This window comes from Lutjanus erythropterus, chromosome 20 (assembly GCF_056507025.1).
Source record: "Lutjanus erythropterus isolate fLutEry1 chromosome 20, fLutEry1.hap2, whole genome shotgun sequence".
NCBI lineage: Eukaryota > Metazoa > Chordata > Actinopteri > Lutjaniformes > Lutjanidae > Lutjanus > Lutjanus erythropterus.
In genome coordinates this window covers 22,152,957-22,178,037 of record NC_139336.1, presented here as the reverse complement: position 1 = coordinate 22,178,037, position 25,081 = coordinate 22,152,957, and the positions used below count along the sequence as shown (strand labels likewise).

Genomic DNA, 25,081 nt, shown 5'->3' with positions numbered 1-25,081 from the left:
AAATTCATTATGTTATTTCATGCTAGCTTTGCATTTAAGTGAAACTATCAAACTGTTTTCTTATTGCTATTGATGTTGTTTCTATCGCCAATACATGTTGCTAACATTTCACTGCCCAGGCTTAGCTATTGGTCTCTTGGTACATTTTTATCAGCTACACTTTTTAAATGTTTATTAATTTATGAGAACACGATTTCTGACGCAGAAGCACATAAATCTTATTGTGTATGTGAACAGGACGAACTACTTCCTCATTGGTAGCGCTCATGTAAACAAAGCTCAGGTGATTTCCTTCACAGTCTACTTTTAGTTTCACGGTATAGCTGCATTGTTGATGGCGCTGCGCGGATGAAAGGCAAAAAGCTGCAAAGGATAAGAGGCTGTTGGTGTTGCTGCAATGCCCCCCCTCCCCCACCAACAACACTCCAGTTTAAAAATTGACGCTTCCCTTGCCTTATTCCAGCATGTGACGGAGAGAGAGAACTTTTGTTTGGCAAGATTCAGTATCCCGAATAGAAGAGAAGAGGATAAAGGCACCCAAGAGGAAGTGGAGCAGAAACTAATGAGTGTCAGTGTGATCCAAAGTGTTAGCAGCTGATTGGGAGATCCTATGAATAAGTCAAAATTTCTCTTTCTCTCCCTCTGTTTCTCCTCCCCTCTTTTTCTCCCTCCCTCTTTCCTGCTCTCTTTCTATAGCTCTATTGTATTCAACGAGGATAGCAGAGGGATGATCCTATCTTTTTAGCTGGCTCAGTTTGTCTCCGATCAGCTGGCAAGGCTAATGCTTTTCCAGACATGCACAGACAATGCTCTTGTGTTGTGCTGTGACCTGAGGAACAAGATTAGCTTATGTCACATTTCAAGGTTGGGTCTTGTTCAGGTTCTTGCTGTTTTAGATGAGCTGGATTACCATTATAAAATAGACAGGTTTCAGCAAAATGAGAACATTTTGAACATGTCTGTGTCACTGATGCTTTAGCAGTACAGTCCTTAGCAACAAAATGAAAATAGCTTGTGTTTTTATCGGTGCTTCTTGTGTGTGGCAGGAGAAGGCATATAGGAGGAGCCTGGCTATTTCGGTATATCCTAAACTTAATATATTCCACCTCCATTTAACAGCTCTGTGTCGATACTGAAGTATTTGCTGACAAATCAAGTTTTTTGTCGAGCATACTGAACATTAGCTTCCACACTTGCAAAGCCAAGCCTTAACAAGCATAACTTAACATGATGAGAAAGAAAGTGGTTCTTTTGACCTAAATATGACTGCTAATTAACATGCACCATGGAACATATAAAAAAAGATCTTACAGGAGCTTAATCTAATCCCATTATCCGGTTTGGATTTTGGCAGTTTTCCACCACCACTCACAAGGGATTAGACCAGTGATCAATACAACAATATGTATTGCAAGAGACTACGGGGTGTAACAGTGTACAAAATTCATGGTGTAGTGTGTATCTCATTTTTTGGGTGCTGGTTCAATATGTTTTTGGTACAGAAAATGTTTTTGTCATTTATTTAGAAAAATGTGGCTAATTGGCTATAATTCTTAGTGTAACTTTTAAGGCCTCAAATGCTGATATACTGTCATGATCCGGTTAAGATGTGGGATACAAACACAATTTTAGACACAGAGCCACTCACACGGTCTTACAAGTCTGCCACCAGTGGAAAACTTTGAAAGAATACTAAAGAAGCAAAATGGCTCAGGTGGCTCCAGCTGTTTCACTTTTCCGTAATCAGAGTCGACATTGCTGCATGTAAATGGGAATATAAGCCCTAAGTGGAATATTCATTTTCATTAGCCGTGTAAACAGCTTATTAGGAATTTTGTCCTTTTTGGAAAAGGGGCATCACTCAGAATATTTTGTGCACGTGAACGTAGTCAGTGTCACAGAGCTCAACTATTTTGACCAAATGTTTAACTTCTGTGTTCTCTATATCTGACGAAGGTTGCGTATCCACAATAATAAGCACCTCCTGCAGAATAAGATATTACTTTGGTCTGAATCCATAGTGAAAGGCTGCCTGAACACTATGGGAAGAAGTATTGCCTGTCACAATAATTATGTTTTGACTGACCGTACAATATGCATGAATGATTGCCATTTTTTTTGTAGATCTCAGTATTACCCATTGTGTTAACATACATGTTTGTTTAAGCCATAAGCCAACATAATCGCAGGGTTGTCCGTACCATAAGTTTTAAGGCCAGTGTCACAGTGACAGTGCCTAAAAACTGAATAAACACAAAAACTATTGCTGTTATTATTTAAGTACAGTTTCTGTTAATAAAGCCCAAGAGTCAATTTTATTTACTTACAATGTCTGAATATTCTTCAGAATTAAAAAGTTAATTGATGTACTTCTGTTATTATGCCATGATATCAGTGGCACAAATTGATCTTAAAATGAAAATATCATTTATCGCTATTATTTCCGGGACAATATATGGAAGAACAAAAGCAGTTATCATTGACATACACGACTGTAGTCGACAATGTCGGCATACAGTTGAGATAATAATGCTCACTTACAGTAGATTTAAATGTCAGGGGAGCATCCTCCAGCTCTGGTTTCTCATTTGTGTTTGTCATTTGGATGACCGATTAGTATTACAGCTGATCTTGCTCTGCTGAATCTCTCAGGGTGGAACTTGTGCTCTAGAATTTCTGGTCACACCAATGCAAGGACGTAGCATCCTGAACCTAATGTCTTGTACTAAACAGTTCAGGGCATACACACAACACGCATCACTACACCCATACAAGACACTATAAAGTCATTAATACACTGGCACCTGTATCACATTCACAACTTTCTGATTTCTGGTTGGTCATGGTCACATTTCTGTATGTTTAACTCAGAAGGAATCTCATAATACAGTGAAATTGTTTAAAAAAAGAAGAGGAAATGTTTCCTGTTCAGTTGCAGACGTAATGATAAACAGATGATTATCTGTTTATCATTTCTGTGGGGCATGCACAGTATAATGGTAGTGTGGTGTTGAAGGTTACCATATAATTCACAGCTCTGTTTCTCACTGAAGGGTACAGGTCAAGGACAACTGCCATGAAACACTATTGAAAATGGATTCCAAGAGTTAGGCCTACCAGTTTATCTTAATCAGTTGGGGGTTGTTGGTGTTTGCTTTATGTTTGAGTGCTTATGTTGTCTTTTGTCTTTCTGCTTTTTCATTAGATAAGCAAATTGTTGCTGTTGGATCTATCATCTGCCATCCACTGGGATCCAGGCGCTTGAGTCCTAAATGACAAGGTATGTAAGGCAGCCCAATCATGTCAAGCAATTTCCTATTGCTATTTATTCTTTATTTATTATGTAATTCTGCCCTGCTTGTTATATAGCTATTGATGCTGTGTTGTGGCATTAAACAGCCTGTTGTGCTTTCAGCAGTTAGGTGACACATCAGCAATAGCCCGAATCTGTTGTGGTGTAGATTTCCATCTCTTGAAGAAAGCATGTCTGAATGAACCGTTTTGCTCTCACGGAAGTGATGTAAACCGTGTCAAACATTAGTCCAGCTCTAACAAGAAACAACAAGAATGCCCCACCCTGTTCACCTGGAGGCCAGGTTACATGATACACCTGCCAAACTAGCTCTGTGCGCACTCAGCATCCTATTTCATCTTAAAAAGGTAAAAATTATATTATAACTGCATAGTTACCTCAGACCTAACTGACAATAGAATACAAGGTAGTTAAAAATTCAGGAGTCTTGTTTGATGGCAATTCAATACAAACTGGCTGCAAGATCCACAATATTTAGCACTGATAAACTGAATACCATGCAGATTTAACCATGGGAGGGCCTTCAAGCCATATGTTAGAGGACAAACAATATGTTACAAAAGCTCAAGAACTAAAGCGTTTCGAAATAAAACGACAAAAATTGAAGAGGAGATATTAAAACTTGAAAGAAAACTAGCTATCAAAGATTCCCCTGGGCTACAGCACGAATTAACATCCTCTAATAAACCCTTAGGAACCCTGAATAAATTTAAAGTTGTCATGTTATGATCAAGGAGAAAAGGCATGAAAACTCCTTGCATGCTACATTAACTCTTCAAAATGAAAAGGCTATACACGAAATTTATAGTCCCAAGGGAGATATTATACTGGATCCAAAAGGAATAAACCACCTTTTAAGATGTCCAATGCAAACCACAGATGGGTGAAGTCTTCTGTTATGTGTTTGTGCATTGTATGTTTTTCTTCTTAGGACCGCTTCTTAGTATTATTATTCAACCTACTTTAAAAATATTGCATGACCAATACATAATTTACAGCATGATATGTTCTCCCCACATTTGTTCATTGTGGCTACTGAAATACTTGCAGCAGTGGCTGCCTTAAGGCCTGCATTTTGGAAAGAGGCTGACTTGTGAAAAAGTCCCCTCATGGTGCTGATTGTTGTTCTGTCGTCCTTGCACAGAGCTTTACTTCTGATCTTCCAGAAAGTTCATGCTACAGATGGACACTAATATTTTTAAGTACTGACCCCATGTGCCACCAAGCCCCTTAATTTGGTGGAAAAAGTACATTTTTGGTGGCCAAAATGTGAACTTATTTAAAAACAATACGGGAAAGGCAATTGAATGCTGTTGTTTTTTTTTTCTCTCTCTCCACCCCTGCCAACTTGCAGCATCCAGCGTGTGTCTGGAGAAAAACGGCAACACTAGGCATGACACATGACATAGAGTGACTTACCAGCATTTATACCAACATGGTATCATGTAGACTTGTCTTTTTGTCTTCTTTTTAAAGAGGAATTTAAAAATGTAAATGACAGTTGTCAGGTCATAAAACAAGTGAGCTGTTGATCATTACAAATTAAGGTTTGATCATCAAAAATTCAAATTGTGAGTTAAAAATTGGAAGTGGAATCAAGTGGTCTGTTCAGCAAATGAGTTTGCTTTTTCATAATCAGTCTTCATATGGTTACTGGAAAACTCTTGAATTTTAAAGTAATGTTTTCAAGGTTTGAAAAGTGCTTGGATTTTGGATGAAGTGCTTGAAAATGCTTGAAATCTTAATTGCATTGCTTTCATAATAAACTGCTGTCTGACTGAATAGTTAGCTGTTTAGATAAAAAAAAAAAAAGCTGGAGTTAGCCTATTTGCTTTTGTCTGTCCCTCCTTTGCCACTCTGTTTCTGCTTTTTAAATGGTATTATTCAGCAATATCCTGCCATTTTCACTTACACTAATGTAAAGCACAATATATCATTGTGATTGGATAACTGGTTTATTACATTTTTCCAGTCTGGCCTGTGTGTCCAAAACATTGCCTACAGATAAGACATTTCTAGACATCCAGACACTCCCCCTAAACCGTAAAGTCAGTTTGTCTCGAGGACACTCGTATGGATGCACATGTCTTATGACCCGAATAGTGAAGAGGACAAGACGAGATGACAGGACGCTTTGTCTCTTAGCTTTTCTGACAGGAACAGGTTTGTCTTTAAAAGCTGGAGGGGTTTTTAAGTGCAACATTTCATTTCCACATGTACTTGTTCGACTACTTTTCTTTTCCCGTAAGTCATAGCCGCTTTGTTTGCATAACTTTCACACCGCTGCAGGCTTTGTATCAATCTGCATTTGATACCTGTATCTAAACCAAGGTCGACATACTTGTCTCTGTATTTCACTATATGGATTTCTTTTTTCTTTTTCATATATCAACACCAAATTGCAAAATTCACCACTAGATGATGATATGTAAATATATATAGGGCTACAGTATATAAACAGGCATACAGTGCTTTTAATAAGAGAGTAGGGACACATCTCCTAATTTCTTTTATTGTATGCAACACCAGTTTACAGAAAGTAGGAGCTCATGTCTGTATGGAAGTCCTCTTTTCACCTGCACTTGGGCTAAAATTCTGCAAACATTGAAAACGATAATGCGTGATTAATTATTTTTCAATCTTAGAAGTTGACAATCTGTCATTTGTCATACCAGCATAGTCCTGTTTTATCTATTCTCAAGAAGTTACAGCTTTATCTTTCAGTGCCTGTCTCAAAGTGTGCAGGACCGCTGAGCTGCTGTTGCATTCGAGAAGTTGAGTTTCCTCCAGTTTCTTCTTTGACATAATATCTTTTCATCAGTAGAGAGAAATGTATTTTAGAATATGCCAGAGATTTTGAAATGTGCTCTCAGCGAATGAAAGTTTTTGTTTGAACTTGATTGCCAGCCTTGTGCTATACGCTGATTTTCCATACTTGGGTTCCTTATACCTTCCTATCTACTAATTAATTGGTAAAACAGATGAATCTAGTGATAGACAGTATCTACTGATTGAATTAACTATCCTTATGCATGTGATCTAATATCTTACCAGAACATCTAATTGATTATTCCATGCACAAAGATTCAGCTGACAGTGCTTTTGGCTCTGACGCAATTTTGCCATAATTAGACCTGCAGAATTTTCTGGATGATACGGTACAGTACCTTGTTTGGCTTTGGAAGATTTAAACTGACAGCATTGTATAGGGCTGTCACAAATTCATTTCCCCTGTAGTTACTTACGTTGACTTGTGGTATTAGCCATTCTCTTGTTTGTTTGTTTTTTAATTTAGGCTTTGATAATTAAGTAATTTGGTGCAGTAACGTTATCTGTGGATCTCACCTCACTGCCCAGCAGGCAGCTGGGTGGGTGCTAGTCATAGTTACACAACATTGCCTGCCGCTGCCAAAATCATAGCTATGCAAACAGAAAGCATGAACCAAAACAGTGAACTTTTGTCCGCACAACTTAACAATGAGTTGAAACATGTAATTTAGCTCTGTTAAGCCGAGGGAAAATGTTGATTTATGTGAGAATTTTTTGTAGGTTCATCACTACGAGTAACGCCTTTCACATTGGCAGAAAATATCAGTTATAGCCACCTTAAAGAAAACTACCTTCTGCTTCAGGTTGTCATGGGGGCCCTGTCCCCAGATTTTCTCCGGAGGTACATGATTCATCAGTTTGGTCTCACTGAGTTCAGTTTAACTAGAGGCTGTTGATTGTGAAGGTAACATGAAGCAAAGATGAAGAAAGACTCAGTTATCGAAATAATTTTTTCTTTTAAAACAAGCTGTTTGTCCCATAAGAAAACTCGGTTCAGTGTGCTTTTCGAATCGGTGAGAAAAATTGTCTCATAATTGCTTTTTTTCCTCAATAGGTCCTTTCTAAATACAGATTAATACAAAAGTAATTTCTGATAAATGAGCAGGGACTATTTTTTAATGTATATATTGATATTCTGTGTTTTACAATCGCATCTATGCATATTTGTTTTTAATAAGAAATAAGTAAAGTAAGTAAAAAGTATTTTAAAAAATCTATATTATTTTAAAATAAATTAAGCATTTTTTCAAAGCATCCATGTAACATGTTAAATAAATTAATTACTGTGCTTTATGGATATCAAAGGACTGTTGTTCTCTGTGAGGTTATGTTTGAGCGTTGGCGAGACTGTATGCTTGACCCTTTTCTCCACGTGATTTTTCATTGTTAACTGTTTTAAAACAGCATTTAATGAGCAGACTTTATGACTTTAACAAGACATTGGGGGAAAGTTATCCATTTCCATATTCTCCAGTAAGCTAACAAGGAAAATGCGGCAGTTGTCTGCATGGATACGTGCCTCTGACCTGAATGTGTCTGACCTGGTTATTGAGACTTGGCAAGCTGCATCTCACTCCCTCTGTCTTTCTCGCTCACATGGCCACAAAAACACACAAACAGAAAAGCAACTGTATCTGATACTTAGACCTGGATCTCTCTTTACTAGAGAAGCATCATCTTTCAAACATGGATATGACCGATAGAGATTTTTAAGAACTTCTTTTACTGCCTGAAACAATGTCTATTTCTCTTTTAAGTTACAGTAGATAAATTTGAGAAGACTTGTTCATCTGATTTCCTCACAAAGCAAAACCAGATTTTTACCTTAACTGTGTGCTGCATACATTTTTTTTTCTTGCTTTTAAAGTCTGGCTCACTAATTTTCTATCCATTCCTCTGCTTTTTCCATTCATCGCCATCTGTGTGAGTAGCCTAGATCATGTGCAGATAGCCCTCCAGCTCCTCTTGAGCTCTGTGAGTTGGAAATGAGACAAGCAGCACTGGTCTGTAGCACTTGAACTCACTGTAAATTCATATCGGCACACTTATTTTACTGTAAACGCTAATCGGCTGCTTCTCTTGTACGTCATGGTGCAGAATAAACTGTTGCGGTAAATAAGATAACTTTGTATATTCAAAGTGTCACGTGGGAGTGATGTTAATGGAGAATGGATGAGGTTTTCCAGGCAGAATCAACCTTAACGCTTATGTATACTGCTATATATGTCTCGTGTCACATGCTGCACCATAGCAAAATGAAATAATCCAATTTAGAAGAAAACTGAATAGCATCAATAAAATATAACCTGACTCTCAGCTTTGCATTATCTCCCTGTAATGTTTCACAGAATATCCATGGAGAGAAGTGTGAGTTGGTAAATGTTGTGGCTGGAAGGTTTTTACTTTGAAATAGCAAACTATTGAAGTTTAAGTGCAGATTTCAACCAACAGACACATTTCAAAGGCAAAAGGGGACGTGCAAAATGTCACCTAAATGGGGCCATTGTTTCTTTTGTTTTCTTTTTTTGCCATTATCATAGATATTAACAGCTGCCTGTTGTATATTTGTGCTGTTTCATAGTTTACACAGTTGTTATTACATGCATCAGACAGGAAAACATTCCCTTGTTTTTGCAGGTTGCAAGGAGGTATTACTTATCATTAATGCAGTGGATTATGTATAGTGCTAAGTTTTCCCTGCATTAAAGGTCCAGTGTGTGAGATTAACAGGGATTTATTGGCAGAATATTGGAGGAGTGGAATGTACACTATTATTCATAAATATGTTCTCCAACTAGGTCGCCATGTTTTACAGCCATGTTTCTACAGAAGCCCTGAATGGACAAACCAAACCTGATACGGCCGCGTTCTGTGTGTGTTTTGCAGCCAAAGTAATTTCTGCTACACTCTTGGACTGGGGGGCAGAGACAAGTTCATCTCTAGATACCGCTGAATTTACGGATTATTTTCTCAAATAGTCAATTAGTTGTTTGAGCTATAAAATGTCAGAAAAAGGTGGAAAATGTCAATCAGTGTTTCCCAAAGCCCAATGTGACGTCCTCAAATGTCTTGTTTTGTCCACAACCCAAATATATTCAGTTGACTGTCATAGAGGAGTGAAGAAACAAGAAAATATTCACATTAGAGAAGCTAGAATCAGAGAATTGGGAGGTTTTCTCCTCATTACTCAAACCAACGAATCAGTTATGAAAATAATTGGTGCTGAATTAATTCAAACAGTTGAGCAGATCCACACTGTCTTTTTAAGATGATTGTTTGGACTGGAAACTTATTTTTTAAATAATTTTAAATAATCAGTCCTGCTGCACTATTAGAATGATTGATTTGAAAATATGCAGTCATAGAAATCCAACTGAAAATGTCTGTAACCTTTTTACATCAGACAACATATTTGTTTACTGCTTGGGCAGACATGTTCATGCAACATCAAGCCAGCAACTTAATTTTTTTTAGAGCGGTCTATGTTTGAAGTTAATGTGCAGTTTTAAAGCTTAACAGTATGAAGTACAACCCCTGTAGTCATTGCCACAATGTTAATAAGCGCTAATGTTATTGTTCAGGTCTCCTCTCTGCAGAAATGAATCTCAGGGGCTCATATTTTACTGGATCTCATATTTAATTAAGAGGTTACAGGCAGAAGGGATTTTTGAGCAGACTACTATTTATAACCAACAGGGCTCTCTCCTTCCTTACCCTGGTTAGGTCTTAACAAGGGAGAAACTGCTCTCCCAAAAATACAAAAAAATTTTATGACATATGATCTAAAATGAATTGATTTGTACTTTTTTTTTTTTTTTTTTTTTTTTTTTTTTTTACCATAGTACAGAGAAAAAACACAATTTAAATCACCATCTAGAGATCCTGCAAGCTGTTTTAGGTTCCAAACAGGTTTGCTTGTTATTTTAATGAACTCATTAATCAATTTTCTGTGCCTTCAGAGGAAAGGGGGAGGTCCGGATTCACCTTTCAAATTATTTTAAATGAAAGTTGGCCAGTTCACATGATGCAACGTTTATGCAAACAGTTATGCAAACCACTCTAGCAGGTCAGCAGAAGACCTGTTCGTCTTGTTGGAGCTTTTTGCTTATCGCATTTTGTTTACAAAATGGGTGACTTTCGTGTGGGTTTGTAGCACTCTTTGGGTCCATAAAGACTTCTCAAATATTGCGACCATTGTAGAAATGGGACATCAAGAGATTGTAAGAGAAAAGGCATGCATATAGAGAGTGGAAAAGAGGAGGAAGGGGAATGTGATGAGCAGGGTGCTTTGCTACAGAAGACAGCCAGCTCATTTGATAAAGCAGCAAGTATATTCGATAAGTCAGCTCTGCACTCTTTCAAGTACAGAAGTCAAATATCTGCTCCCTCTTGTCAATAAACAAGGCTTTTCTGACTACAAGTGTTTCCTCGGTTGCTCATTGAATACCAAGTGGGTGAAATTATTCAATTAGCCACACTGACATACTTTTCACTATGCTGCGCACATTTAGTGGAAATCAGCTTTCGTTACAAAGAACTGGCTGGTAAACGAAGTTTTAAATGAGACTTTCCTCCTTGGTGTCCTGTTTCATTAGGCCAGCCTACCTTTACGGGGTAGACATTTGCAAGAATTAACCTAAAATATTGTGCTTTCTGGGATGGAGGTTGACCTTTTTTTTTGCATCGACAATTAAGTTGATATTTGACATCAAGTGACAGCTGTGGTGAGCTCGTCTCACAGGATACCCTGTTGCACATCTCAGCAGAATTGTCGTCAGTTATATGTCGCCAGGAAGTGGCTTTCAGAGACACAACAAGGTACTCCAAAAAAGGTTGTGGTTGTACTTCTGATCATGAAACTTAGTATAGTATTTGACCTGTAAATGGGGCATAGGCTCTCTGTCGAGCAAGAGAAGGCATGCATTTTAAGTTCAACAGCCCTAATAGCATTTAGAGCAGAGATATACTGCTTCAGTTCAGCTTTCTATACAAACCATAAACAGGAAAGACTTGTAGAAGACTGTAGTAGACAAAGTCAAAACGTTCACAGGAATTTGATGATGTTTTGTAGCTGACTGACCCAAAATATTTTGTGTATCATAGAATTTTTACCTCCGCTTAGGAGGTCATGTCAGCAGGATCAGGGAAAAACTGCAGTAGTACTACTGCAGTCGAATACGCCTTTAAAGAATTAATTACATTTTGGAGCCGATCTAAATCACGGGATGGCTCATACGTTATTTTTCACTTTTGTTAACACTGGTTAATTATAATACCAGTTTTTATGGTAAAATAAAGTAAATCTTTCATGCATGCACGGGCCTGTTGTTATTAAAATGAATAGTTTGCCGTGAAAAGCCGATATTACCAAATTAAGTCTATTTTAAGTCTATTTAAAGGTTATTATGGGCTTGAAAATCATGTGCATAAGTGCTAATGATCTTTTCTAATAATTTTCTAAATATATCCAGACATAGAAGATATAGAGGACTGAACTATTGGTCTTGGCAGAGGTCTGCACTCTTCGAGTGCCTCTCTAGTTTTAATTGTGATACATATGTGTTGTTGGCAGTTAATTATGGTAAAACAAGGGGGACTTATCATGTGATTCATACCCAATATTACAAAAATGATTGATCACCATTAGGGATACACCGATACAGATACCAGCAGCCTTCATGTACTCATAAACTCATAAATTTATTCCGATACCCCACACCCTAAAACATCCAAAAGAACCCACACGACGTGGAGTTAAAGGGGTTTGTTAATGCTTACCCTCTTCTGTGCCATCATTTTCAGCAAGCAACTCATTGTCCTCAAAAAACATCCATTAATGACTGCAGCAACTTTGGCAACTGTCCATGAAATTGTTTGAATCCATGTAAAACTGAAAGTGTACCCCTCTTTCTTGGTTGTTAGCCTTTTTAGTCCTTCTGGATATGGGCAAAAAGCAACCTAGAATTTCTCTTTGTATGCTCTTTTTTTTATTCTCCTGTTAATCTTGGCCAAAACAGCATGACAGCACCGAACACCACACTTCACTCTTAAGGGTTCTCAGCAGGGTAAACACTACTAGTGCACGTCACCACACTCATACCTGTCACTCCGAAACAATGGCATGTGAGAACTAATTAGTGCTTAGGCAAGAGGGACATGAAGAAGCAACTTAAATTCTACATGTAAATGTATATAGAAGGATTATAATCTTCAATAATCAAATCAAAAAAGTGCTGCTTCATTTCATCTGTCAGGCTGTTATCAGTAATCTGATAGATCACTGTTTGATGTGGGACACCTTAGTTGCGTCTGAGAGTAGCCCACACTGTTATTGTTGGTTGAAGGACTAAGATGTTGAAGATTGTAAATGCAGCCATTCAAAACCCATTCTAAAATTCCACTGGGAAAGTAGACTTTTGTCTCCAGTAAAATAATCTCTTTCATCCATTCATAAATAAGCTGTTCTGCATCTGATTACTCACCAGTCCATTCATTAGAAGACACAGCACAGTTGAGCCGTGTCATAATGGACTTCATGACAACACTTGGTGAGCACCCCTGTTAGTCACACAAAGATCAGGCGACATTGTACACAATTAAGGCTGCAACTAACTATGATTTTCATAGATTAGTGTGACGATTATTCTTTAGTCTATAAAATGTCAGAAAATGTGGGAAAAATGCTCATAACAGTTTCCCAGACCCCAAAGTGACAAATTCAGGTTGATTGTTTTGTCCCTTTTAACAGTCCAAAGTCCAATGAGTCTTCATTTGCGGTCACAAATGACAAAGAAAAAGACAAGAAAATGATTTCACTAAAATAATTAAAACTATGCAGAGTCTCTACCACGTGTAAGTGTTGTTTACAGGCTGACTGCTTCTGTCCTCAGTTGTCTGACTGTGAAGCAGAGTAGTTAAATAAATTATGCCACACGATAAAAAGAAGGCTTCAGATAGACCTCGTGATCAGTGATTGGCCTCCAAGATCCTGTTCAGAGCAAAGATAAGCAAAACTAGGCTTTATCTTGTACTAAAAAGGGTTTTATTCATTTCTAAAATAAATATATTACATTATTTTTGTTAAATACCTGTCCATTGTGCCAGAATTACCTTGGTTAGATAATGCCAAGAAGCCAGGGTTGTGCTCTACATATTTTCTACATTGTGACATTTCAATACTAAGTGAATTGGAGGACAGACGGTTACCAGCTTGCACAAAAGGTCAGAAGATAAACATGCTTATTAATCCCCTCGTTGCATGGTAGAGAGGACATAACCTTTGCAGGTGGCCTGCCTTATTCCAAGTCTTTGTCCTTCTCTGGGGGATCAATGACATCTCTATAACCTCAGAGTCGTGAAGGCCTGAACAAATGAGGTGAAAATAAGACCACATTCATTTGCCTCAGGCCCATCCGTGTCTAAAGAAATAACGTGGGAATTATTCATTAGAGTAATTATGATAGTCATCTCAAAGGGAAACGAAATGAACACACTCTGGATTCAGAATATTTGAAATCCTCTTCACTGTGAGCCGGGCTGAGCGGGCAGAGAGTAAAAGAGAAGATAAAATGCATCCCATTACAACTTTCGTTGGTTTCAATTAGATGTGATAGCTAAATGAAAGGTTCACTGGAATATATACAAGCTCCATTTAACTTGATGAAAATATTATTAGTCAGTAGCATAGCTGCAACTTTTTTAACCTCTTTAAAGATCGGCAGGGTTTTTATAGACCATTCAGCAACACTTACGCTAGATCCAACAGCATGAACATTTAACTAAGTTTACCATTAAATTTTTATATTTCTTGTTGCTTACTGGCAATCTATTCAGTAGTAGTGGCATTTTAATCAGTGGAAAACTTCTTTCAGGTCCTAATCAATATTTGTTGTGAACCAGTAAATCATAAGCCATTTTCACAAACAAACTCCTGAGAAGGTCCTGAGAATTGGGTCGGGACATTGTCTGAATTTGCCCTTTCACACATGTGGCACACAACAGGAGATTGTCCGCATCTGACGTGTTGGACATACTCTTTATGGTTTAGGCAATGGGTGGCGCCAGCAGAGCGTGCAGGAGGAGGACAAGGACACATCCGTAATGATGACTGTTTTTGCGTTTATGTATAGATGAAAAAGAAAGGCGTTGAAAAACAGGACTCGTGTACGCTGACATTGACCAGCAGGTAGTCTGGATAAAAACGAAACAATCAGTATGAAGCATTAGGAGTGTCACGATTCTCAAAATACACAACCTGATTTAACTTTTGATTTTATGGTCACGATTTAATTCAATTTTTGATTTTTAACTGACAGCTATGCCATATAGTCTTGGCTTGTAGATCAACTGATCATTGATTTTATGACCTGGCGACTGTCATGTAAAAAGATGAGCTACATGCTACATATTAAGTATGATTACTCTGTCACTGGAGCCGCAGGCTACCAGTAAGTTACGCTGTGTTGTCTTTGAAGGAACAAAAACACTTGAGACATTCACAAGATGGCAGCGATGGAGAGAAAAAAAAATGATGGGAGAATTTCCAATCTTGCTTTTGATTTTTGATCAATTTTCTATTTAGAATTGAAATTGTGAGACCCCTATGAACGGACGGTTCACTCCTGTTGCTCATCTGGACTTCAGACGTGGGAGCTGGCAGCGTTAACACTGCAACAATATAGAATGTAATGAAACGCTGAGAAAGCTACACCAATTTTAGTGTTTTTGACGTGACCAAGGACAACACGTGAGATTAAAACATTAAGGCATTAGCAGTATTGTTTGTACCACGCTTGCTCCAACACAAAATGGTCTAAACAAATAGCTCAGTGGACTTGTTTAGGGTGGGGGTGTAACTGTACATCACAGTATGGGGGAGGACTGCATCTTTAAACACACTGTGTTTATTGTCAATACTGGCTATTGTAGGACATTGTGAAACAGATAGTGGCCTCACTGTGAGCGCATTTTTTTCCCCCTGCAGATACAGAATATACTTACTCTTTTCTTTCAAGCATTTCAAATACAGCAGTATTCTGTAGGCCTGTTTTGTGTTTTAATGTGTTGCCTTTTATGAACTGCTAATTGTCCCAAAGATAAAGAAACTTTCATTTTCTCCTAGAAACTCAGCTTGTTTAGTGCATGTGCATATATATGAGGCACAGTGGCCTTTTGCTGCAACAATAATACAGTGTTGTCCTGCATTTTCAAAAGCATGAATTGCAAAGTTTTTAAAACACATTCTGATATAGAGGAATGTGCGTAGGCTACGTGTAAATGTTTAAATGGATGCAAGTCTTGTTGTTATGAAGACCTCGGTCTGTCAGAACTAGTCTGCTCAGGGTAGAAAATTGGGAAGATGCTGTAAAAGGCACTTTGTCTTTGTCACGGATCAGATTACTTACCCTCATTTCACCACAAATTCAAAGAAAACAATCATGGTTTTGTTTTCTGGAGTCACGCAAGACCACTGAGACCTAAGAACGCTGGTGAGAACCAAAACCAGAGCGAGAGCAAAACTGGATCTTCAGGTTCCACTGAGTTATATACCCCCGCTGCAGACACTGACAACAGGGTTGTCTTTCTACCTTTTTCAGCTGTAATTCCAGCCATCGTTTCCCGTTGCTTAGGTTTTGTATACATGGATGGATTGCTTCCTATGTTTAGTTATCGAGCCCTACTGTGGGGAAAATGCCAGCAGTGGTAAAATAAGAAACAGGGCAGCGATCTGCGTCTAAGCTGTGCTCAGGACGACTGAGAGTATGGAGCACAGAGACATGGCTCTGTGTGTATTAGTCAGTAGCTGAACTGTTGTCCTCTTAACTCAATATCCCACTGCATTATTGAGAAGCAGCAGTTCTCCTGTTGTGCCAGCTGGAGTTGAATGTGATGCTGTTAATGAGGCACCCAGAGGAAAGACCTCACTAGGGACTGTTGTGCACTGCTATTCAGTAAAGAGATGTTCCCACCCTTCCACCTGACTACACAAACATATTTCCAAGTGCGCTTAAAGGTGCAGTGTAGAAGATTTAGATGGATTTATTGACAGAATATGGCAAAAATGTCAATGTCAAAAATTCATTGGTGTATAATCACCATTTCCCTAGAATGAGCCATTTATTTCTACAGAAGGAGCACTTTTCCCCATAAGCTTACATTGTGAAAGAATCACCTGTAAAAGGGCGGATCAGTTGTTTTCATGTGAAATGACTGAGTTACCACTGCGTTCTGGCCGTCTAGTGTGTTATCCTAATTAATTGCATATATCCATGTATCAAGAACAGAGGGTCGCACTCAGAGGCAATGTCACTTCACAAGCTTTTACTAGGTCATGGTCTTCATCAGTGTCTGCAAACACTGATGAAAGCCGGATGGACAAAAATACTTTGTGTGTTTTTCCTACCAGACCTGTCTAAGTAAAATCTTGTGAAATGATATTGCCTCTGAATGCAACCGTCTGTTCTGGATACACACTATCAGGATTTGATCCACCAGGTCCAGTAACATTTAGAAAGTCAGAAAGAGGTACACGCTTAAATAATTTTCTTCCCATTGAAGTTAGCAAAGGGCTGAACCGGAAGTTAGTCCCTTGGCTGGTGGAAGTCTCTAGCGCGCTTGGTTAGTGGCCTGCATGATGTGGAAGATCCAGAACAGAGGTCGGCTTTATGCGCCACTAAGCCTGTCTCATAAGAATGATTGGAGGCCTGCCTCTCACACTGCATCCAGTTGTCCTTTATACATTCATGGTTGCACCGTCATGTTTCTACAGTAGGGACAAACCAAACAATGGCTCTAGATGGGGCCTTTCAGGTTTTTTGCAGCCACCATATGTTCTCCTACATGCTTGTCAGGGGAGGGTGAGGCAAGAGCTTTTCAAATAGTGCGATCGTCAACCTCACGGCAACCTAGATGCCACTAAATCCTACACACTGGTCCTTTTATAAAATGTGATTTAAGATATTTTACTGTAAATAAAAAACACTGAAGTAGCAACAATTGAGGTGTAATATAACTAATAGGGATGAAACATAAGACAGCAAGACTCCCGACGATTAGTATTTTCATTTCAAATTTGAATCATCATTAAAATCGTGTTTTATTACCACACTTTGAAAAACTCACTGACACAGACCCAGCATGCAATGTGGATTTGTTCTGTATCAGTGAAAACACTGGCATTGCAAGGGACATGATGCCATTTCAGATGATTGAGAGGTTCTGAATATAAAACTTGCTGAAATTATTTCAGTGTGTATATTAGTATTTTTTGAACATTTTCAGCTCATTTTAAGAATACTATGATACTAATAACCATGCTAATCTTGGTCACTTTTATTGAGAAAAGTTAGTAGAAGGCCTACATAATTTCTCAACCAAGAACTGTCCTCTCTCAATTTGATATAAGGCTGCAATTATCAGTCAACATTTACTGTGTCTCCTGTGTAAAATCAGGTTATTCATTCTGCACAGTTGTGTTGGCAAGCACTAAGTGTACTGTACGTTCCGAGAAGTTAACAAACCTCAGAGCAGTCAAAGGTCACTGCAAATGGAAATTGTGTAGATAGACTTTTGTTTGCAAACCTGATGCTGCATTCCACTGTGCACTCATGGTGAATTATACTTGAGTTTAGGACTGCACAGTTGATCACATTATTATTGAAATAGCAATACGGCCAAGTGCAGTGTCCAAATCGTATGTGTGATGAAACACCTTTAAAATTAAGTGCTGTCTTAAATATAAATTACTTAAATAGCAACAGTTGGGGGATACTATAAGTAAAATTAAAATGTGTTAGAATATTTTCCTGTGACCAAAGTAGCTTGTCAACTAAGAACCGATTTGATATAAGGCTGCAATTATTAGTCAACATCTACTGCATGTCTCCTGTGTAAAATCAACTTATTCATTCTCCACAGCTATGTGTTGGCAAGCACTAAGTGTACTGTACGTTCTGTGACGTTAACAAATCTCAGAGCGGTCTAAAGACACTGCAAATGAAAAAAAGATAGACCTCTGTTTGCAAACCTGAAGTTGCATTCCACAGCAGTGTGGTATCGTATTCTGGTGTGCACTCAACAGTGGATATACTTGAGTTTTAGGCTGCACAGTTTATCAAGTGCAATATTCAAATCACTGCAGAGAAAGTGCTACAGAGAGGCCCTGGTCTACACATCTTGTTCTCCAAATGTAAGAAAACGTTGTTGTTTGGTACGGAGCCCACTCATCATGAATCAGATCACAATCACAATATCTGTCAAAATAATTATCTGATTTTATTTACCACATTATGCAGCCGTGCATTAGATGCCACTAAATTCTACACACTAGCCTTTTTATAGACATTTTATTGTAAATAAAAATTACTTAAGTTACAACAATTGGAGGACAATAAAAGTGCAACTGAAAAAAGGTGTTTTAAAGTTGTAATATTTTCCTCTTAGGCCTACATCACATATGTCTCCTGTGTAAAATCATTTTTTTCATCCTGCACAGTTATGTGTTGGCAAGCACTAAACGTACGTTCTGAGAAGTTAACAAATCTCAGAGCAGGCTGAGGTCACTGAAAATGGAAACTCCATAAAGATAGACTTTTGTTTGCAAACTTGTTGCATTCCACAGTGGTGCGTTATCTTATTCTGCCACACATTCATGATGAAATGTACTTGAATTGTATTTAAAAAAAAAAAAAAAAAAAGACATTAATTATGTGTTCACCAAGAAAACGATTGTGATGCAGATCCAACTTGGATTCACAGAACATTTGAAGTTTTCTTTCTCTACTGGTTTTTGATTTGTCAGTGAATAATAAAGGAGGATCTCCATGCTAAAGGACACAGTCCCATTTGCTGCATTATAGCAAGGGTGAGAGAACAAGGCTACAGCCTACTGGCACTACGCCCTGCGTTGAGGAAGTGACTTTTTCTTTCCTCTTCCTTCACAGACAGAGGCAATTCAAGTGTATCCCGCAGACTGTGCAGGCTGTTATGTGTGTTTTTTTCTTCCTCTCCCTGCATTGTTTCTGTTGCCATAACCTCAAATATAAAATTTCAGCCGTGGCCCAGCAATCCTGTAACAGTCCACTGCAATCTGGATCAAAAGCTCCTTTCATAAGGCAAAAGCTAGCCCGTACTAATCACATTCTGCCATATCAACCAGACAAGTACTATTTACTATAAATAACACAAGCTGCTTGCTTCTGTCAAATGCTGCACTTTCGTTTCCGCTTAACTCATTCCACACACACACAAACATGCATGTGCACATAGACCTTGACACAGACACAACACCAATAAAACCCACTGGGCTCTTATGAATGTGTGTGTGCTTGTGCCAAATATGTCCCGTAGCTCCTTTTGACCTCTGCCTTGTCTATTCTTCACAAAGCTTCACTGACTGGTTATGGGCTTTGAACAAACCAATATGGTGAGTAGACCAGAGGTAACAATAGATAATACTCATACTTGTGAAAAAAAAAAAAAAAAAAAAAAACTGGTGAAAGTAGAAGCACTGATTCAGCTTCTAAACTTTGCTTCTTCTTTCTTCTCAAGTAAAACTGAAAAAGTACAGGCTCTGAAATGTAGCTGAAAAGTGAAAAGTTGCCTTCTGAAGGAGAGTTTCACTGCTTCCTGTGCAAAGATAACTAAACGTCACCTTTTTTGCTGCGGTCAAGTCTCCCTGTCTTGTCTGTTTCCTTCTTATGTTTTTTACATCGTTTTTCTTCTTATTACGCCTTGTCTATGTGTTATTGTCCCATCATTTTAGGTTGTGGGAAGGCAGTGTGCAATGATGCAAAAAAAAACAAAAAACAGAACCAACAATAATTCCTCTTCAATGCATTAAAACCAAAGCAATGAGCCTGTTTTGAAAATGTGAAGGAGTAGAAAAATACACAAGTAAACATAGCTGAAAACTCTGCAAGTACAGGAACAAAGTATTTGTACTTCATATCTCTGGACTAGACGTATATTGTAATTAGGAATACTAATAACTGATCATTAATCAATCAATTGCCATTAAGATTTAACCGATTTAAAAATTGATGAACCAGTAATGTATGTTTTGTGTGCCATTTCTCTGGAGCTCACAGGTTTTCTCAGTTTGGTTTGATCTGCTTTGATAGTGTAGAAATGGCTGTAATTGTACCCCATTTATCATTGTTTTGGACAGGGTTATTAACAATTAACATTAATCGATCAGTTTAACAATTGATTGTCTAGGAAAGGCAGTAATTGTGCCTCATTTGGCATTGTTTTTTCTGGCAGAGGCGTTTGTCAAATAAGAAAACTTAAAATGAGGGGATAAACAGGAAAAAAGTGAAAATGAGAAAAGAAGGAAAAAAGCATAATTTTTTATTTAGTAATTGTAATCGATTAATCAATAGTAAGCAGTTTCAAATAAAAATGTCCAAAATTTGCAACTGTAGTTTTGAAATAAGGACAGGTGGACAAGAGCAGCTGTTTAAAGTAAAGCCTTATTCTTTCATTATTCTGTTTGTTTAAATTGTTTGTGAATTAATGTTCATGTAACTAATGTGGCACTAGAATAAGAAACTTTGATTCAGAATTGATTAAGATTTTTAACTGCTGGTTGAGGAAAATGCACAAAATTTACAACCCTAATTGGGATTGGTGTTATTGAAGCAGAGACACATTAGAAACTACTAATTAGTTCCCAACACATTATACTGGATAAACTAGAAGTAGGTCAGTGAGTGTTAGTTGGCCACTGTGGAAGGACTCTGTGACCTTTGGGAAACACACACTCACATCTCAATCTGTCTGTCTCTTTCAGAGTGCGCTTTCATTCATTTTCATTTGTACGGCCCTGCTATATTTCATCAATCAATACTTTTCTACATAGCGGTTAAGCAAGCTCAGCTGTCTGTTTTTGTGTATGACTTCAGGGGTCGGAGAGCTGATCTTAGCCTTGACCGTAGTCTCTCTAGCAACAGCACTGACCCAGGAGGCACTTAAGTTACAAGGAGAGGGGTTGTGACAGGGAAGTGGTTTCCTGGCTCTGACTGGGAGAATAAAGTGGGAATCTGTGACTGGCCTGCCCTCTGGACTATTTCATTCTGCGATGCACAGAGGAAGCCACAGGGATCGCTGCCAGGCTGCAGAGTCACATGTTCACCATTCACACATGCCCACACATTTTGAAATTTCTGAATAAATACAGCTAGTGTGGGTTTTTTTTTTTAGGTTTTTAACAATTTCACAGCTATCAGGCCAAGCTTTTGCACAGCTAGCCCACTGATTTAAGTAAATGTGCTGCTTAAATAAGTAGGCTAAGAAAGAAAATCTCTGCCAAGAGCTTAACATGTCTGGAAATCTCCATTGCATGATTTGAACTTTGTTAGTTCAAAAGTCAGAAGCTCTTGATGGATGGATGATCATTCCAGTAACATGTAGGTCAGTGGATAAGCCTGTCTATGTTGTAGGCACTGAGGTTCTCATTAGTGTGCTGCCTTCCAGATTACTCTTGGGGGGGGGGGGGGGCTTCAGCCAGCTCGACAGCCAGCCTAGCAGTGCCACAGTTATCCAGCCCATTTCATTTTCTCTTCATTTTCCTTGAAGGGAAACTTTTTTTGTAGAAGAAATAACTCATTAATGTCACAGAAGAATGACCAATACTGCCTCAAAGGAGGTAGGAGATAGATGTACAACAAAACTGGTAAAAATTGAATAAATGCATCATTTGTCAACAGCATGTCACGCATTATTGGTTTAGACAATAATGTTTTCACATGTTTATTTTGAAGGCCTATAGTCTCAAACTGGGAAAGTATGTGACTCACAAGGTTATCATTCAAGTGTTGTTTACCAGCTTTCTTGGCATGTTGACATGACATTGTGCAACATAGTTTTGTTTTCTAAAGGGTAAGGCTTGCAATCTTCTGCATTTTTGTTGTTGTTAACAAAGCTCCTGAGAAAACCAAAACCAATAATGTGTGTCTGCCTCTCTCGCAATACTTTCTGACTTACCTGACCTATCTGTGGCATGAACCCATTTGTTTCTACTGAAGATCTTTAAAAATGGTAGGACTGACCCTAATGCTTTGAAGCCTCTGTTGTTGTGATTGAAGTTTTTTCAGGGTCATTTGTTTTGTTTGAAGATTAGGCTGAATAATTAATCAAACTTTCATGAAAATCTCAATATGGTCAACTTCAATTTTCAAATCGTAGGAGGCGCAATGTTTGTTAAAGGCAAAATGTGTCAAAATACGATTTTAAGTGGAATATTGTCGTGCTGCAGCGACGTCCTGGCCTACATATATGTATTTTTATAGAAGAAAGCTTCCTCAGAAAACATCTTTGTTTGGTACAGATCCCTGCAAAAGTCAACATAATCAATTTAGCATATTTTTCAATGAAAATGAGAATGATGATGATGAATATTCCCTCTAATTAATACAGAGTTGGCGTGTTAGTGTTTTCTGTCTGGTTTTCATGGTACCAGGATGGTGTAAATGGGATAGACTCAAAATAACGTGTTCATGGTAATGAGGACATGTCATCCAAAGCAATGGTGTAGCTCATGGATACCATGGAGACTTAAGGCACAGAGAAATCAACTGTATATCTGATTTTGGCTGCACAATACAAACAAGTGTTTTGTAATAGCAACAAAACTGATAACGGTTTGACCAGCTTCAGCTGTGCATCGTGTTAAATGCTAATTGCAAATATTAGCAGTTCTAATATGGTAGACTAAGATAGTAAACATGATAAGCATTGTAACTGCTAAACATTAGCATGCTGGCATTGTCACTGTGAGCATGTTAGGATGCTGATATTAGGGTTTAGCGAACAGCAACCCTGTACCTAAATTCAGCATGACAGAGTCGCCAGTGTGGCTGGAGACCGTTGCTCTGTAATGTCGCCAACATTCTGATTTTCTGCTCATTAAACATTACCAGATGAAGTAATGTTTAACCCATCCTTAAGGTGTGAGATTAAATTCTTCTACCAGCTTTAACATGTTCAGCACATCCTGGATTTGCTCTTATTACTTTACTTTACTTCAAACCATATACGTACATATCTCTTCACAGCTTTTCTCATGACACTTTATCTCCTCTTGCCTGATTGCTTTTTCTTGCATAACTCACCCACAACTACCCCCTTTTCTCTGTTAACCCATATCACTTCTCCTCTTCTCCCAGTCCTCCCACTCTGGACAGCATGCGTCATCCATACGCTTGGTGCTCGCTGCTCGGGGTGAATGGAGCCAAGCCCTCTGTCATCCCCTTTGGTGATAGACCCTATTACTCATGAAGAGTATTTATACACGAGCTGCCTGCTGTTATAGAGAAGAGTGTGTGGGAGGCTGACAGTCCTCTTAGTTGTGCATACCTCATGTGAGTGTGGGCGTGTACATACATGCACCCATTTTTAATGAGTTAGAGATAGAGGGTTTGCTGACCGACTGGTCCTCCTTTGAGTCAGCTTTGCACAGATTTGGAAGTTCCTTGCAGAATCCTTGCTTAATTATTATGAAACTGAGAAGTATTGAGTCTTTTGCACTTAGAATTATTTTTTTAGTATCATGAGTAATGTGATGGTAGACTATTAGGTCATATTTTGAATAGCTCCAAAAATAGTGACACCTACTTGTGTACTGTGCAGAAAAAGCATCATTACACACACTTGCACAAATGTGTACAGCACATGTAGAGCTGCAATGAATGAATGAGTGAATATTTTCTGTTTTTTTCACTTCCTTGTGACAGTAAATTGAATTCCTTTGCATTGTTGACAAAACAACATCATCTTGGGCTTTAGGAAAAACTGGTCAACATTTTTCGTAATGCTATAGACCAAACAACTAATAGATTAATTGAGAGAATAATCAACAAATTAATTGGTAAAGAAAATAACCATTAGTTGCACCTATATTTAAACTTTTTTTGCAGATTGTTTTCATTATAGGCAACATTCTTTATATATTTGTCTTAATTCATGTTTAATATGTACATATACTGACTGTCCAAAAAACAATTCACACAAACTAATGCAATGTTGCAACATTTATTTCTGTCCAGAGTTGTATTAATTTTTTGCCAAGATTTTGTATTGATGATGAGAGAGTCGGACCTTCATCACAAGTATTTCCACTTCTCTCTGACACCTCCTACTTGCTGCGTCCGGCTCATGTATGAAGACAAAAACTTCAAAGATGGCACAGCATGGGTAACTGGCTGATATATCACACTTGATGCCATGTAGACTATCCTTTTAAAGTGTTAGAAAATTACTGTTTTCGTGAAATAAAGCCAATGATGGTTGGTCTGTTCAAATCAAGACTCCATGGTCTAACAATGGCATCACTTAGGACCTATGATCAATTATGAGTGTGTGGTGGCGACTATCTGCAGAGACTCTGCCCTCTGCTTGTGTTTCCTTATTTTCTCATTATTTTGCTGTGCTCGGGATGATTAGCATTTGACATCCTGGGAAAGAGACTCAACAATCAGCTATCCTTCTGGTGCATTTACATACACACAGCAAATCCTACTGGTTCTACCTTTAAAATCAGAAGTTGAATCATGGCCCCCTTACTTCGCACTCATGCAAAAAATGTGTACATCGGATAATAAAGACAGTGGTTTGTGTATAGATCCATTAGCTAACCAGATTTCCTTGTAGCAACTGCTAACACAAAAATGTGCTCACACACACCCACACACAGTCTGCACTGTCAGTGTAGGTCAAGGCTATCACAATTTTACAGCTCAGTTCGACAGTGAGGATACGCAGTGAGTGAAGGACTCAGAGATTATGTGCTGTGGCTGCACTCAGATTAAGACGAGGGGGAGGAAAAGTCACATTCTCTACATGCTCTAAGGAACAAAGCCTCTTTTCACCAGAACACATTCCATATTGCGTACTGTACTGGGTGTCTGTGTTGACCCAAGACTCGAGCTATAAAGATTATAC

At 38.2% G+C, this 25,081-nt stretch overlaps 1 protein-coding gene across 3 annotated transcripts in view; it reads left to right on the top strand.

Moving 5' to 3' along the window:
- The window catches only part of erbin (erbb2 interacting protein), an 82,202-nt gene that overhangs the window by 13,673 nt on the left and 43,448 nt on the right, over positions 1–25,081 (top strand). For all 3 annotated transcript variants that reach the window (XM_084746668.1, XM_084746667.1, XM_084746669.1), the window contains exon 2: positions 3,206–3,280. The gene's annotated coding sequence lies outside the window, so the exon portion shown is untranslated. The remainder of the gene's footprint in view (positions 1–3,205; positions 3,281–25,081) is intronic.